At 41.3% G+C, this 15181-nt stretch overlaps 2 long non-coding RNA genes across 2 annotated transcripts; one reads left to right on the top strand and one right to left on the bottom strand.

Annotated features, from left to right (window-relative positions):
- The first annotated feature begins 559 nt into the window (after nucleotides 1–559).
- LOC310792646 lies at nucleotides 560–8664 on the top strand. The gene is made up of 5 exons (XR_014553494.1): nucleotides 560–664; nucleotides 2351–2405; nucleotides 3836–3904; nucleotides 5360–5515; nucleotides 7492–8664. It is a non-coding gene; the product is annotated as an uncharacterized lncRNA (long non-coding RNA).
- A 2059-nt stretch (nucleotides 8665–10723) lies between these two features.
- LOC310792811 lies at nucleotides 10724–13985 on the bottom strand. Its single transcript, XR_014553502.1, has 4 exons — nucleotides 13853–13985; nucleotides 12795–13218; nucleotides 12036–12145; nucleotides 10724–11476 (listed from the first exon to the last, which is right to left on the bottom strand). It is a non-coding gene; the product is annotated as an uncharacterized lncRNA (long non-coding RNA).
- Between the last annotated feature and the right edge of the window lie 1196 nt (nucleotides 13986–15181).

Here is a 15181-nt window from a genome sequence, read left to right as displayed (position 1 = left end):
TGGTGGGGGGTGTGTTCAGCTCATTGGTTCAGCTGAGTTCAGGAGGAGGTAGTGTATGGAATCAATAAAGTGCCATATGTATTTTGAGCTTGAGAAACATTGTTTGTAAACTTTGAACTTGAACTTTGAACTTGTATGTCTGTAAATAAAACTTGTACCTGTAAAAATATCTTGTCCATCTGAGAGAAAGTTTTGTGCATCTGCAACCCATTTTTGTATCGGCAACCCATTTTTGTATCTGTAGACATATCTTGTGCATCTGGGAATAAGTTTTGTACACACGGATAGAATTTGTGCGTCTTCAAAAATATTTTTTACAAGTACAAAAATTTCCTACGTTCGTGTGCGACCTTGAATGCAGCACTTGCAAATTTCCTACGTTCGTGTGCGACCCTGAAAGCACCACGAACAAACTCATATTGCGAGCATGGATGTCTGTTTACAAGTACAGATTTTCTTTACGAGTACGAATTCTGCCACCCAACCATGTCAACTTGGGGCCATAAATCTGAGCGGACTGGCCAATCAGGTTAGACCCAGTCCCCTCCCACTGAATATCGGATCGTATCGAATAAAACAATTGACAATTGACCAGAAACTTCTTCCGCCTTACAGACAAACAGAGCAGTGTAGTTTGGTAGTTTGGAAAGAATACGAGCTTCAGGTAAGTGGCCACTTTAAGTAAATCGACATAAAATATAAGTTTTGTTGGTTTTATGAGACATTTAACTGCACGACCAGGGAGCCATTTCATAGCATGTTACGATAGACATGATCCCCGTGTTAGTACACAGGCTCTCCCAGTGAGCTAACTGACGCTAGCTAGGTTAGCTAATGTTAGCTAGCTGCTTCATTCAATTTCCCCAAATAAACTAAATCGCTATTTAACCCGCTAGCGTAAGGGGTAATTTGACTAACGTTACAGCTCACGTAAGCTATAAAGACCGTGTCCAGTCTTAGTACAGTTAAGTTAGTAGCTGGCTAACGTATCAGGGCTAGCTAGCGTTAGCTTTCATTGCTACCAATGTTCCAGCACAGGCTGAAGCCACGACCGGGGCTATCAAAAGTATGTCAATGAATCATTAGCCTACATTTTATTATTTAACGCTATATAGCGTTACTGTAGGTCTGCTGTTGTACTGGGTCAGGCGATTGGCTGGTATTAGTAGCGTTATGAGTGAGGTACTTCACACAGCCTCACAAACTAGCTTCACGAACTAACGTTAAATCAAGTACAAAGGGCACGTTTGTATAATAGTAATAGTAATAGTAATAATAGAATAACAGTCATTATATTGAACGTGACATGACGGCCTATGTGACGTTATTGTAAGACCCTGGAGCTTTAGCTATCGGATAGCTATGAACGTTACTACTCCAAACAATCAATCAATCAAATTTATATGAGTATGGCGTTACTGTAGGGCTACTGTTGTACTGGGTCAGAGATTGGCTGGTATTAGTAGCGTTATGAGTGATGATTCATCGCTTTAACGTGTTTAGTGTTAGCATGACATTATTGCTGAGAATGTCTATGCTTAGTGAGCGTTTTGAGGTATAAAGCTGTCTTGAGTTGCAGTTGTGTTTCCTTGGTATCGTCCTTTCAATATCTGTCTGTCAGTTTCATTGCGTCTTTGTCAGTCAGGTTGTTTACGTAGCGTTACCGAGGTTAGCCGTATGATATGTGAATAGGTGGCAACTTCCATGACATGTATTTTTAATGTACCTGACTAGCTAGCTGATTAACTGGACAGTGATTGTTTATCTGTCCAGAGATGTGTAACGTTATGGCTGGACTTGGAATGGAGGCTAGCTGTCTGGAGTAGTAATACATACTACTGGACAAAATGAATACATCTGTAAGCAAGCTTATAGAAGTTGACTGCAGCAAGCTGTATTGATTGAGCATCTAAACATCAGTCAGAGGCAACAAAGGTGTCACACCCAAACCATGTGCCAGGACATCAGCCTGTGTTGCATTGCTGTAATCAGAATTATTATGTGCTTGGAAACCATTGTACATGCTATGTACACAATACTATTTCAATACTATTTTCTTTTTCTATGTCTTGCAATTGAACATGACTGTTTTAAACAACCTGCCCAGTGTTGCCAAAGCTAAACTGGTGTCTGGTATCAGATATTGATTTACAAGCTCTAAATACATTCAAAATGTCAACATTTATCAGCAAGTAGTTGGTATGATCTCCGGGCAATCGTTGATTTATATGTCTTGCTCTTATAAAATAGCTGCTGTGACTGACCTTTTCTCTAATAACCTGGGACTTTTTCATCCATTTGCTCTCCGTCTTTCCCTCTTCCTCTCTCTCTTTCTCTCTTTGCCTACCAGCCCAGGTTATCCTGTTGATTCTACCCTCAATCTTGTCGTGCTCTTCCCAGCAATGGTAATTGAGAATTTAATACTCTGTCATTATACACCGATAAAGCATGAATTCATGGGCCAGAGTTCACCACCAAGGGGCTGAGGGGGAAGTCCACAACAACTAATGAAACCCAGCAATTCTCATTAATCCTGGTGTGACCATGGCTACCTGTACCATCAACCCTGTCAAATGTCAATCCTTCCTTTACAAACAAAATCTGTTTTCATGATGGGAGGACCTTTGTTTAATCTGCCATCAGCTTCTAGATTTATTTAGGGTTTGATTAGCCTCAATGCCTGATATACTGTATTAGCAGTAATATGTCTCCCAAAGGATGCATTCCAGAAAGCAGGTTAAATGACTACACAGATTTTTGCAGTGTTGGGCAAGCAACTTTGAAAATGTAGTAAGCTAAGCTACCAGCTACTCTACATTAAAATATAGCTTCACTACTTTGAAGCTATCCCCAGTAAAATGTAGTCGGAATGAGATGTTTGGAGCGGGGGAGTCTGGTGCAGCGCACAGGTCCTAGACCTGGTGAGACGAGGGAGGAGCCCGGCCGGGTGGCAACCCACAGAGCCCGGTCCCTCTACGTACCAGAGCCCTCCCCCCCCCCGGTCCCGGCAGAGTAGTTCCGGAGCAGCGGATTGAGTGGCCCTGACCGCGTGACCACCTTCAACCCTTCCTAGAGGGCTGACCGTGGGTAGCTACTGGGACGTAAGTTGGGGCTTGGCCAGCCCCGGCTGGGTCACCTGGGCGAGGGTGTATGATGTTGCGAGACCCGAATTATCCAATGACCCCAGGGTACATCACTGAGGATACGTCCCAGTTGCATCCATGCAATGTTTTTTCATTATATAGCACGCTCAGCTACAGGCTCCATGCCAAAATAAAAGTAGCTTGCTACTTTACATTGTGTGTGTGTGTGTGTGTGTGTGTGTGTGTGTGTGTGTGTGTGAGGGAAAACACTTTGAATTGAACCTATTTCTAGATTTATTAGTGTTGGGCAAGCTACTTTGACAATATGGTGAGCTAAGCTACCAGCTACTCTACATTAAAAATAAGCTTCACTACATTTAAGCTATCCCCAGAGAAATGTAGCACGCTAGCAACAAATAGCTTCACTATTTGTTGCTAGCTACTGCCCAACACTGGAATTTTCCCAACCCATAGTTTAGACTAGAGAAATCTGGGATTTTAGATTCCAAGAAGTTCGATTAGATGAACTCCAGGTCAGTTACCATGGTAAGTTACACTCTGAAGCTACCCCGCTCGGTAGCAGCCTCACTTGAACTAACCTCAAGTAATTGGTCGGAAAACCTGTCAGCCTGCAGCTTTTTACTTGGGAGACAGGTCATATTATTCACAGTCACATGATCCAGTGACTGACTGAATATGGTTGAGAATTAAATTTGCAATATCAAATAATGGTTTGCTTTTTACTTCACTAGGACAACGGAGAAATTGTGTGTGCGCCTCCCTCGACCACCGACCCCCCAGGCACTTCTGCTGAATCTCAGGTGGGTTATCAGAAAATGCTTATTTCTATAAACAGAATCTGTATCAGCTGTGCAGCACTACCAACTTCTTGCTGTACAGGAAAGTGCATTGCGTTGTTTCTCTGTTGCAGCCCCATTATGCAACTTTTTCTTTACGTTAATATAATGCCTTTTAAATCATTTTGATGGAACACACGCTGACTTCTAATAGATAGACTGGGATTTCTATCATTCCCACTCTGCACCCTGAATGCCTGTTCCCCACAGCATGTAAACTTTAGGGCTTTTCTACTGACACCTTTGGCCACAACAAGTCATGCCGTTCCGCGCTGATTTCGGTTTCCATTATATCTTTGTATGTGCCAAGTCGTCCTTGGCCACGATCGAGATGGACCCGCCTCTAAGAAAGCTGCACACCCGACTGCCCAACCGCAGTGTTCATGAGTGTTCTCTCATCTGTTTCGGTTTGTACTTTCGGATATCTGCTTTATTTCATTCCCTCATCTCTCAGAGCCGTGTCATGTTACTGCTGAGCTGATGAAAGCATTTCTTAACCCCTTTATACTAAAAATATTATATTTGCACTACCAAACTAACGGAGGGCATTTATTAGAAAGGGCTTTAAAGGAAATGCAATGTTTATCCACCATTCCACCCGTGACTTATGATACTTTCGATTAGGCTTTGGTCGGTACTAAGGTATTACGGTATACCATGTATTTAAAAATACTGACAGTATGATTTTCAATACATCAAAACCATATTCTATTTTGTTCAGGCAAAATAGTTGCAACTGTCCTTGCCTGTGCTCAGCTTAGCCTAAATTATTTTCAATCATTTTTTATTTTTTTTCGCCATTTGTAGGCTACCTTACTAATAGGCAAGCATATATGTGTTACAAGCAACACTATATTGTGTGAGACCCAGGCTTGCCCATAACAGTGTCCATTCCATTAGACATTCGTTCAATTGTCAGTCTCCATTGAGGACATTTAAATACTTTTCTGAAAAATAGAAGTTGCAACTTTTTCACTCATGGACCTGAATTTATATACCGTATATAACAGAATAATTATTTGGAGGTAGAAAAGAAACACTTTGCACAATTGGCTGGTTACTCCAAGGTTACTTAAGTTACTTACTACAAGGCTGATACCTGAATGAGAAGAGTAGCATGTAGGTGAGGGTGCAGTTTCCCCAAATAGTGGGGCTTTAATGTTGATGTCCCACCACAAGCTGTGACTTTGGGTTGTGACTTGTGATTTAACTTGTGTTTTAACGTCTCATTTCCACTTGTGCAATTGTAAATCAATTTGATTCACACATGTTTTGCTTGTTTGGTGTAGGCTAGGTTGCTGTAGTGTTTGTGTTTTTATAGCACTTGATAGCATCCTGGACTGTTTATATGTATTCAACGTATTTTCCAATAAGGCCTGATGCTTTTATATAAAGCATATTTCATGATCTCTTTGACAGGTGATGGTGGGAAGTCTTGTGTTAAACAGACTGCGCTCTAGATTGGAGCAGGCCTGTCAGCGACAGCCCTTGGACGTGGACTATGTTGAGTTTATCTGCCGGAGTGAAATGACTCTAATAAACTCACTCTCTGCTCGCTTAGACTTCCCACAGGAGGTAAGTTCACTGCTCTTTCTTCCATGTGCCTTGATATCTCAGCAACCTCGCTGACATGGACACAAAGTGGCATTGTCAGACAATCGAATGCACATTCCCAAGCAAGAGTATGTTGAATTAAAAGGCAGAAGTCACTATACTTATTCTAACCATTTGAAAGCGGTGCTATTCCTTAACTGCCCTTGTATGTAAATGGAACTCGTTCTTCTTTATTCATTTCATGGATTATGTCTGGGGCATATTTTCACCTTTATCGAATAATAACAATTAAATGTATTTTGTATAGCTGCTTTTCAATGACTCAAAGACGCTGACAATCTCGAGTCCACAGTAAACAGAAAAAAACAAACATACAAATAACACAACTAATCGGGTGGAGGGGAGTTGAGGGGGCGTGACATGGGCGGAAGATGTGGTTAAGGGTAGGGTAGGTTGTACGCTTGGGAGAACAGGTAGGTCTTGAGTCGGGATTTGAAAGTGGAGAGTGAGGGTGAGTCTCTGACAGGCTTGTGAAGAGAGTTCCAAAGTCGTGGTGCTGCTCTCGAGAATGCTCGATCTCCAAAGCTGTGGAATTTGTATGGAGGAACAGTGAGCGAAACAGTGGATGAGGATCGGAGGGTTTGGGTGGGGCGATGGGAGAGGAGGAGGTTAGTCAGATAAGGGGGGCGCCAGGCTGTGGTGGGCTTTGAAGGTGATGCGTTGTTTGATGAGGAGCTATGGAGAGAGTGGAGAACTGTAGGTGTCTTTTTTTGGCCTTTATTACGTAGGAAAGTTGTAGACAGGAGAGAGGGGGGATGACAGGCGGCAGAGGGCCATAACTTCATCCACTCTACAACTGCAGAATATTGTTTATTTTTTTGGTGTAACATTGTACTGACAGTAGTCAGTGTCAGAGGGTGTTATATTAACACATTGACTGCCAGCCATTTTTTTTTTGCTGTAGGTAGCTTTTGCCAAGCCGTTTTTTGAGGATTCTGGCTCATTTTACAAGAGCCGAGGATTCTTTTCTGCTTGGAGTTTGTCAACACAAAGTTCACAAAAGTACTAATAGAATGTGTGCTTTCTCTGTCTAAAAGAGTTAGTTTGTAGAGTTAGTAGTTATGTAGATATTAGCCGTTGAGTACAGCATGGTTTTAGCGTCTGAGAGTGAAAGCTGAGATAATCGCAGTTTTGTGAAATTCAATCAAACAGGCAGAACAGTCACTTTAACCATTTATTTTTGACATCAGTGAGAGATCAGACATCTAAACAATATAGTTCCGAACGCCCTCTCCTTCAACTCCTCCCTCCGTGGGCGTGTCTAGTGGCTTTCAGCCTGCGTTTGTCACAAGCGAGTGCTCTGCTGCTGCTGCTGCGAGTTTGAGCAGCCTCCCTCCCTGGCAGCGAGTTTGAGCAGCCTCCCTCCCTGGCAGCAAGTGTGGATAGGTCTCACTCGTCTCTTGGGTTTGAGAGCCCCGATGAAGCCCCGTGCGACTCTAGGCTTTATGCTGCCCACCCAGTCCATTTCTGGAACCCCCCACCGCAGCAGCGCGAAAGCGTCCCCGCCTACAGTATGAGAATGAGGCTCGTTCGTTTCTGACTGTAAAATCGCCAAGCCATTTCCTTGAGAATGGAGGAAGCAGCCGCCTTGGTTGACTTTCTCTCTGTCGGGAGAGGACCGTCGCCACCTAGCTGGTCGGTAAAATAGATTATACACATTCAATACTTCCAATATCTCCATAGGAGACGCGGGGAACATTGATCCACGTAGCACCGTCAAAAAAAAAAAAAACGATGAACGTGTTAATCACTATTATCATTTTAAACTTTGCAGCCCTAAGCCGAAATAGATAAAATAACAATCCTGTTGTTTGAAATATGAATACAATTGTTTTATGCTCTAAAATTATCTTACTCTGCTTTGACAATTGAGGCCTGTGAATGAATGAATGAATGACTATGTTGACTTTTAGTGACAAATATAAACTTTATTTAAGGTACTTGAAGGCCTTTCCCAGCTGGTCACCCTCATCGACAATGAAATCAATGGGAGAAGAACAGCACACCAAAGCTGGTTGTTTCCAAAGAATACCTCCGGGACCTGATCCAGACAGACCTGCCTGTCCACTGTCCAAACGTGCTTGGGAAACTTGTGCAGTTCTGGGTGGGCTGGAATGTGCTTCCCAGTGCCGACTCCGCAGGATGGCTTCGCATACCCAAAGTCTTCAACCTGCTTCAACCTGCTTAAACTCCCAGAACGTTACAAAGACTACGAAAGATTTGAAGAGGAAATCCTTGCCGCTATCGCGAGTGTTGATGTTGACCCGGGTTATGGACTGTCGTAAGGAGATGCATATATGTTCTTGTTTAATTGTTAATGAGTTTATTTCTGCAATAACTGCATTTATGGTTCCGTTTTAACGTTTGGTGAGGCATGCTTGATCAGAGATACTCAAGTCATTTTTTGCAAGTCTAAGTCAAGTCTCAAGTCTTTGAGCTCAAGTCCAAGTCAAGTCTCAAGTCTTTGAGGGGCAAGTCCAAGTCAAGTCTCTCAAAAAAAAAACATTCAAAAAATATTTTCTTTAAATCTGAATTTTTTGGACGTTTTAGTCCGAGTGAAATGTTATGTAGTCTCTCCTGTTGTCATTGTCCATTTCTGTTCTTATTTGTAGGATTTGAATCATGGGTGGTATTTTACACCAGTGGTATGGGGGTCCGGGGACCCCCTGGCACTTGCCTGGGGTTCCGCGAAAAGTTTTCAAGAAAATAAAAATGAAAGCTTTTTTTTGCAAAATCTTCATAGTTCAATGAAAATATTTTATCCTTTGAATCTAAAATGGTTCATGGATTACATTCTAATCTAACAAACCTATCAATTTAAAAGTAAAGCACGTTACCGTGGAAACAATAAAGCTTAGCCCAAAATCACAAATCAGAATGAGGGGGTCCCCGGTATATGTTCCATCTTGTAAGTGGTCTTTGGCTGAAAAACATTTTGACCACTAGATGGTAGTATGTACCTAGTCTTCTATGAGGTAATGCTGATCTCAGGTGTCAAGCTCACAGGTGAATGGGAATTTTAACATAGGTCTTAGCCTAAGTGTAGAGAATAATTGTCAAGCCACTCTGTTAAACAGCAAATCATGTGGATCACTTCACGATCATGTTAATTGCATCAAGGAAATCTATTTCTGTCTGCAACATCATTCTACAATAAATGAAAACCTCAAAGATACATCATTGTTTGGACATTCACTCACTAACTGGGTAGACTGGCTACACACTGGGTCAATAACATTCATTTTCACATTATGCAAGTGAGCACCAATATGAAAATTTTGGCCAATACCGATAACCAACATTAACATTGCCGTTATGGCTGATAACAGATATTTACCTATGTCGATATGATCTGTATAAAAGCAAGTTTTGATGATAATCATATTTTGTACATACTGAAACACATGTAAACACTGAATTTGAAAAACAAGAAGAATCCCTACAGACTGTAGGAAAAAAGCAATAGTCAAATAAATAGTGCAGTGTTCATAAGAGCGACATACCAGAGGTGACTGATATCTGACATCACTACAGTAGGGACTTAGCAACAGCTTGATAATGACATTTTTTTTTTCAAGATTTATTTTATTTTTTGTACAGTTGCTCATTCGTTGACAATATTACAGATCCATAAACATCTCTGCTTGAGCACACGCACATTGCGTAAAATAAAACAAGACAAAATAAACAAATAAATCCCAACCGCATCCCTCCCCCCACCCATCTCCCTTGTATGTTGATAATGACATTATGTGAGACATTCAGTCGACAGATATTTATACAGTACATCAGATTCCTCAACAGTGCCTGGAAGGTGTTAACACATGCCGTGACAAACATCTCACTTGCAGAGCTCCATCTAGGTCTCCTGAGCAATATTCTCATGGCATTATATGCCACTTCAAGTCTGTGCATGCTTGACCTCCGACTCCTATAATCTGACCACAGGTGAGCAGTGTAGAGTGGTGTGCAGTATGCTCTAAACAGAGACACCTTCACTCCATCTGTACACATGTTAAACTTCATCTGACAATTGCTCTGAAATAAAATGACCTAGATATTTAACATTATCACAAACAGTAAGGTTATTATCAGACAATTTAAAAACAGGAAATGTCAAGCATTTGTCCTCTTTGGTCCTGCAAATTAAGACAACACTTACTGGCATTGTATTTGATATCATGTACCAAACCATATTCAGTACATATTGTGAGGAGCTGCTGGAGACCAGCACTACTTGGGCTCAGAACAACAAGATCATCTGTGTACATTAAATGGTTCACTAGGGTATTACCAATAAGGCACCCAGTGTTACAACCATTCAGTTGCTTGGACAAATCATCAACATACAGATTAAAAAGAACTGGGAAGGGATAAGATTCCACCTTGACGGACCCCATTACTAACCCCAAAAAGGGTTGATATGTTGCTCCATTTAACTTGCATAGTCTGATGGGCATACCAAAAGGCCAGAATCCTAACAATATAGCTGGGCAAACCTCTTTGACATAGCATGAGTTTTTTTTATGGTTGACGGTCAAAGGCTTTAGAAGCATCAATAAAACATAAAAGAAATTAGAGGTTTTGCCATCTGTATTTGTTTACAATTTCCTTTAAGGCATACAGAGGTCAGTGTGCCATTTGCTTTAAAACCAAACTGCTTGTCTGTGGAGTAGATTAACTCCTTAACTCTGTCCAGCAGAATTCTCTCCAGGACTTTTGACAGTATATATTATATTAAGTTGATATCTGAAGCAACTTGTTGTTAATGTTTTATTTGTTTATTTAATGTTGACTTTCAACTGAAAATATTATTTTACTCATCAGCAATGGTGCATTTTGTATAGTCTAGACTAGCCATCTTGTCTCAGTTGTTGAGATCAAATAATCATTATCCCCTAGGCATCCAGGAAGTTAGTGAAACTATACAGTAAGCATTCCTGCATAACCCAAGAGTCTGTTGGGTTGGCCTGCATTCATGGGAACCAGTCTGTGAGCGGCCACACTCCAGTCAACTTTCTGGAGCTGTCGCTTTCTTTTTCTGAAAGACATCTGGAAAACACTTATGGCTAAACAATAACAAATTGGCAAACACATATTTTTAAACATCCTTATCATCTCATGAGTGCAAATGATCACCAAAGATGAAACTACAACATTTAAAAGGCTTTACTTGGTAAACAATGTTTAATAGTTTTTATCCACAATTACAATCACAAGGACAAACAATGTCCCCCCCACCCCAAAAAACATTTTTCAATAGTAAATTGCTATGTATACAGATGTAGTGTTCATAGTGTAAATGTTTTGATTATATTTTAGGAATAAATGTATATATTACTTTACACTTCATAGAACTTGTCTTGATCCCGCAATACATTGCACTGCCGGGATTGCCCACCAAATTACTGTTCTCAATCTTCCCTTGTTTATTAAAGCAGCATGATCACAAATATCAAATGTTTGATGCACCCAATACATACTGTTGTACTATACTTTAAGATTCTACTATTCTACTACTATTCACTGTTTTTCAAGCATGCAGCGTGCTGCACTCGAGCAGCCAGGCATGAAGTGGGTAAGGTGTGAGCAAGGTGTGAGCGGGACAGGGCATCACCGGGCAAAACAGAGCGAGGCGTGGACAAAACACAGTGTTTCTGGTGTGAGTTTCAATGACTAGAAGTTAGCCCAATAGAATGTAGTGCATATACTTGGTAATAGCTTTCACTCTCTCCTGTTATCTCCCCATCTACATATATTTGTGGTGTTCAGCTGCGTCGAGGAGCTGCACACCAGCTGTGATCTTCATCCACATAGGCTGATGCGGTGAGCACTCCACTGGCTGATATCCCGATCAGCCCCGGGACTGAGACTGGTGGAGATGTTACGGGAGGAGAGATGAGGGAGAGATGCCTGAAGGATCTATAAGGGCAGAAATTAAATATAAACAGTTTGTTTTGAACCCACAGCATATTACTAAACAGAAAGCTTAGTGATGGGAGTCACTACCTATTGAATATTGGCCATGCATGCTGTGGAAATGATCCACAATGCCCCAAACATATCTCACAAGGGCAAAAAAAAGCCCTTAAAAGTGTATTTTTCCTACCCTGCTCCACAACATAACATTATGTAATACAACATTGTTATACAACATTATAACATTTAAATTCCCAAAATATTCAAGACCTGTAAATTATTAGATTCATTTTTAATGCGTTTCCAGACTTTCCACACCTGTGTAGGTACCCTGTGAACACAGGCCAAGATCAAGTAATGTAGCTGAAGAATAATTTGCGGGTAGATCATCATGATTAGATATAATTTTAGTATTCATTAATGCTGTCAAGTAAAAAAAAAAAGTTTGTTTCATATCAATATTAATTTCAGCTGAATTATTATTTTCCAAGGACAGGAAAAATGTGTAACAAAACAAGAGCTTCAACATAATATTGCCTGTGTACTTGTATTGCCTTATTACCGACTCTGGTAGAGTGGCTTGTTGTTTCTGTCCTGCTGTCCTCTGTGTCTTCTGCTGTCAGATGTGACTCCTGGCCAGTGCCAGACAGGGTTGTATCTGGTTGAGGATGGCTGTAACACATGAGAAAATGATTTAACAGTTTGCTCTTACTACCTTCTTGCATGCAAAACAAGACTAGAACCTATCCCTGATGCATTTATTCAGGACCAGGCATGTCCAAAGTCCGGCCCTGGGGCCAATTGTGGCCCGTGGACAGATTTTTTTATTGGTTAATCAAGCAAGTTCAATTTGCATTTGTTTCCTTCACCTAACAATGACAGCACTATCATACAGTTTGTAGAAGCACCAGGTAGGAACAGCACATGCAGAACTACTGTTTTCAGATGGCAAACAAAGTACAATTGTATGTGATTTTTATTTATATTTTTTAATAACACCCATATGAGGTGAGAAGCACCTGCACGGCCGCCTCACCCCCAATTCAAAAAAGTTTGGACAATCCTGCACTAGATGGACAATGTCGGCGTGGCAGAGAGAGAGACAGTTAGACCAGACTCAAATGGGGGTCCGTGGCACTTTGCCAGGGGGTCCACGAAAAGTGTTCAGGAAAATAAAAATAAAAACTTTTTGTGTGTGTGCAAAAGCTTCATAGTTCAACTAAAACATTGTAGGCCTATGCTTTAAATTTAAAATGTTTATTGTCTTATATACTTGTGCCTGCTTCAATAAAATTGTCTCTCCCTGTCCCTGATCACTCACCTGTGTACTCCCTCGGCTGGGTGTAATTTTCAACCAGGAACTCCTAGGTCAGCTGATTCCTACTGAATTGACCAAAACAGTTCAATAATTGCAACCCTGTCAAAATCTTATTGCTATGCTAGTTATTGTTATTAGTTATAGTATGAGTATTAGTTGACCAATTCTATGGGTCAGTCATAATTTTGTAGAAAGAATGCTACTGTCTGAAACTCATTCAAAAGAATCCATCCTTACATAATGAAAAATTAAATTGTTGATATTAACACTTCAAGAGACAAAGTAGTAATAATTTTGTTTGATATTTTTTCTAACTAATGGATTGCGTGAGCATTGAACACGTCACGGTGGCACAGTGGAAGGCTCGGATGATGCCCTCCTCCACGTACGGCTTCAACTGCTTCAGGAACTCCGCGGCTGCCGCGACCTGGAGACAGAGGAATAGAAGGAAAGGTCTGAGGATGGAGATATCGCATTAACTGTGATAGACTAGATATCAGAAGGAACAGCCTCCATGCAATCCTACACCACCGGCTTGTTTTATAGCTCTTTGGAATCTCAATGTTGTATTGGCAACATACTGCCTTCTTATAACACTTAAGCCATTACATTCCCATTAGTGGACAGACTGCTGCCATGGCAACAGAAACAACACCATTAAAATACAGCCATGGGCCATGGGGCTAAAATGGTTTTCCCCCACCATCTAGTCTCGTATCTATACTAGACTGTATCTATACTATCGACCCTACCCCATATTTATCTACATGATATTCATCCAAAAGAAAGGTTGTGATTTACAGGGAGGAAAAATAACAATATGAGGAAATGTAAGCTATGTATGAGGGAATACAAAGAAACACAAAACATTAAAAAGAAGAATAAAATAGAAATCAGATGAGAAACAAAAAATTGTCAAATATTGTAGGCCTAGGCTACTCACCAAGCTGGCCTCCCATCATGGTACCCAGGCCAGGCCAGTGTACACACCATTAACCACTGACAACTTGATGGAGGACAGACCAGCTGCAAATAACAAGGCAAGTCACAACAACACTCACCTTTAAGAACGGGGTTTCCACGGTTCTCTGTGTCAGGGACATTGTGGGGCTGGATCTGGGCTCTCTGACTGCGGTGTCGGAGAAGATGACTTTGTCCAGGCTACGCTCCATCATGAGCAATGACTCGCACCCACTCCACGGCGTGCTAGTCAAACACAGGAGTACGTTCAGTGAGAGGCTGATCCCACCTAGATGCAAGGAGAGGCACAGGAAATCATTCCTGCCTGTGGCCATTGGACTCTGAAAACCTCTGCTCTAGGTTAGATAGCAAGCTACAATCTGCAGTGCTGTACACATGACTACATTAGAGCTATACAGAACTATACAGACACAGCACAGCTATAAACATGTCACGTGACAGACTTTACTGTAACAGGTATCAGCATGCCATCATTATATTATACTCTGATGATAACGTTTACACAGGAAATATGCAGCTAATGCAAATCAGTGACGCTGACCTTAGTTGGGTTATGTATCGCAATTTTTAAGCATAATAAAGTGGATTACATGGCGCCACTCTTCAATTCGACATGCATTGAATACACTGAGCAGTTACTCTGAGGGAATAAAATTACTATTATAACCTGAAACGCCTGTTATTGTCACTTTTGAACCGCAGCAAAACGGCATGCATTTGAATTGAGTTTGGCTAGCCCAAGGACGCTAACGTTAATTTAGACTATTTCACGATTTTAAGGCATGAATATGTATTCATTGCTTTAACGTTACTCGGCTGACCCGTACAACAGTAGCCCTACAGTAACGCCATATTCATATACATTTGATTGATTGATTGTTTGGAGTAGTAACGTTCATAGCTATCCGATAGCTAATGCTCCAGGGTCTTACAATAACGTCACATAGGCCGTCATGTCACGTTCAATATAATGACTGTTATTCTATTATTACTATTACTATTATACAAACGTGCCCTTTGTACTTGCAGATTTAACGTTAGTTCGTGACACTAGTTTGTGAGGCTGTGTGAAGTACCTCACTCATAACGCTACTAATACCAGCCAATCGCCTGACCCAGTACAACAGCAGACCTACAGTAACGCTATATAGCGTTAAATAATAAAATGTAATGATTCATTGACATACTAGCCGGTGCCATGGCACGAGTCCGATACCTCACGAGTCCGACACCTCACGAGTCCGAAAAAAGAGGCTAACTTCCCCCAGACCCTAACCCAAAACCTAACCTCTCCCACCCCCACGCCTAAACCTAACCTCCCCCAGACCCTAACCCAAAACCTAACCTCTCCCACCCCCACGCCTAAACCTAACCTCCCCCAGACCCTAACCCAAAACCATGAGGTGTCG

The sequence above is a fragment of the Poromitra crassiceps genome (assembly GCF_964638095.1).
Source record: "Poromitra crassiceps genome assembly, chromosome: 18".
Classification (NCBI taxonomy): domain Eukaryota; kingdom Metazoa; phylum Chordata; class Actinopteri; order Beryciformes; family Melamphaidae; genus Poromitra; species Poromitra crassiceps.
Note: the sequence above shows the minus strand (reverse complement) of the source record. Positions and strands in the feature narration are given on the sequence as shown.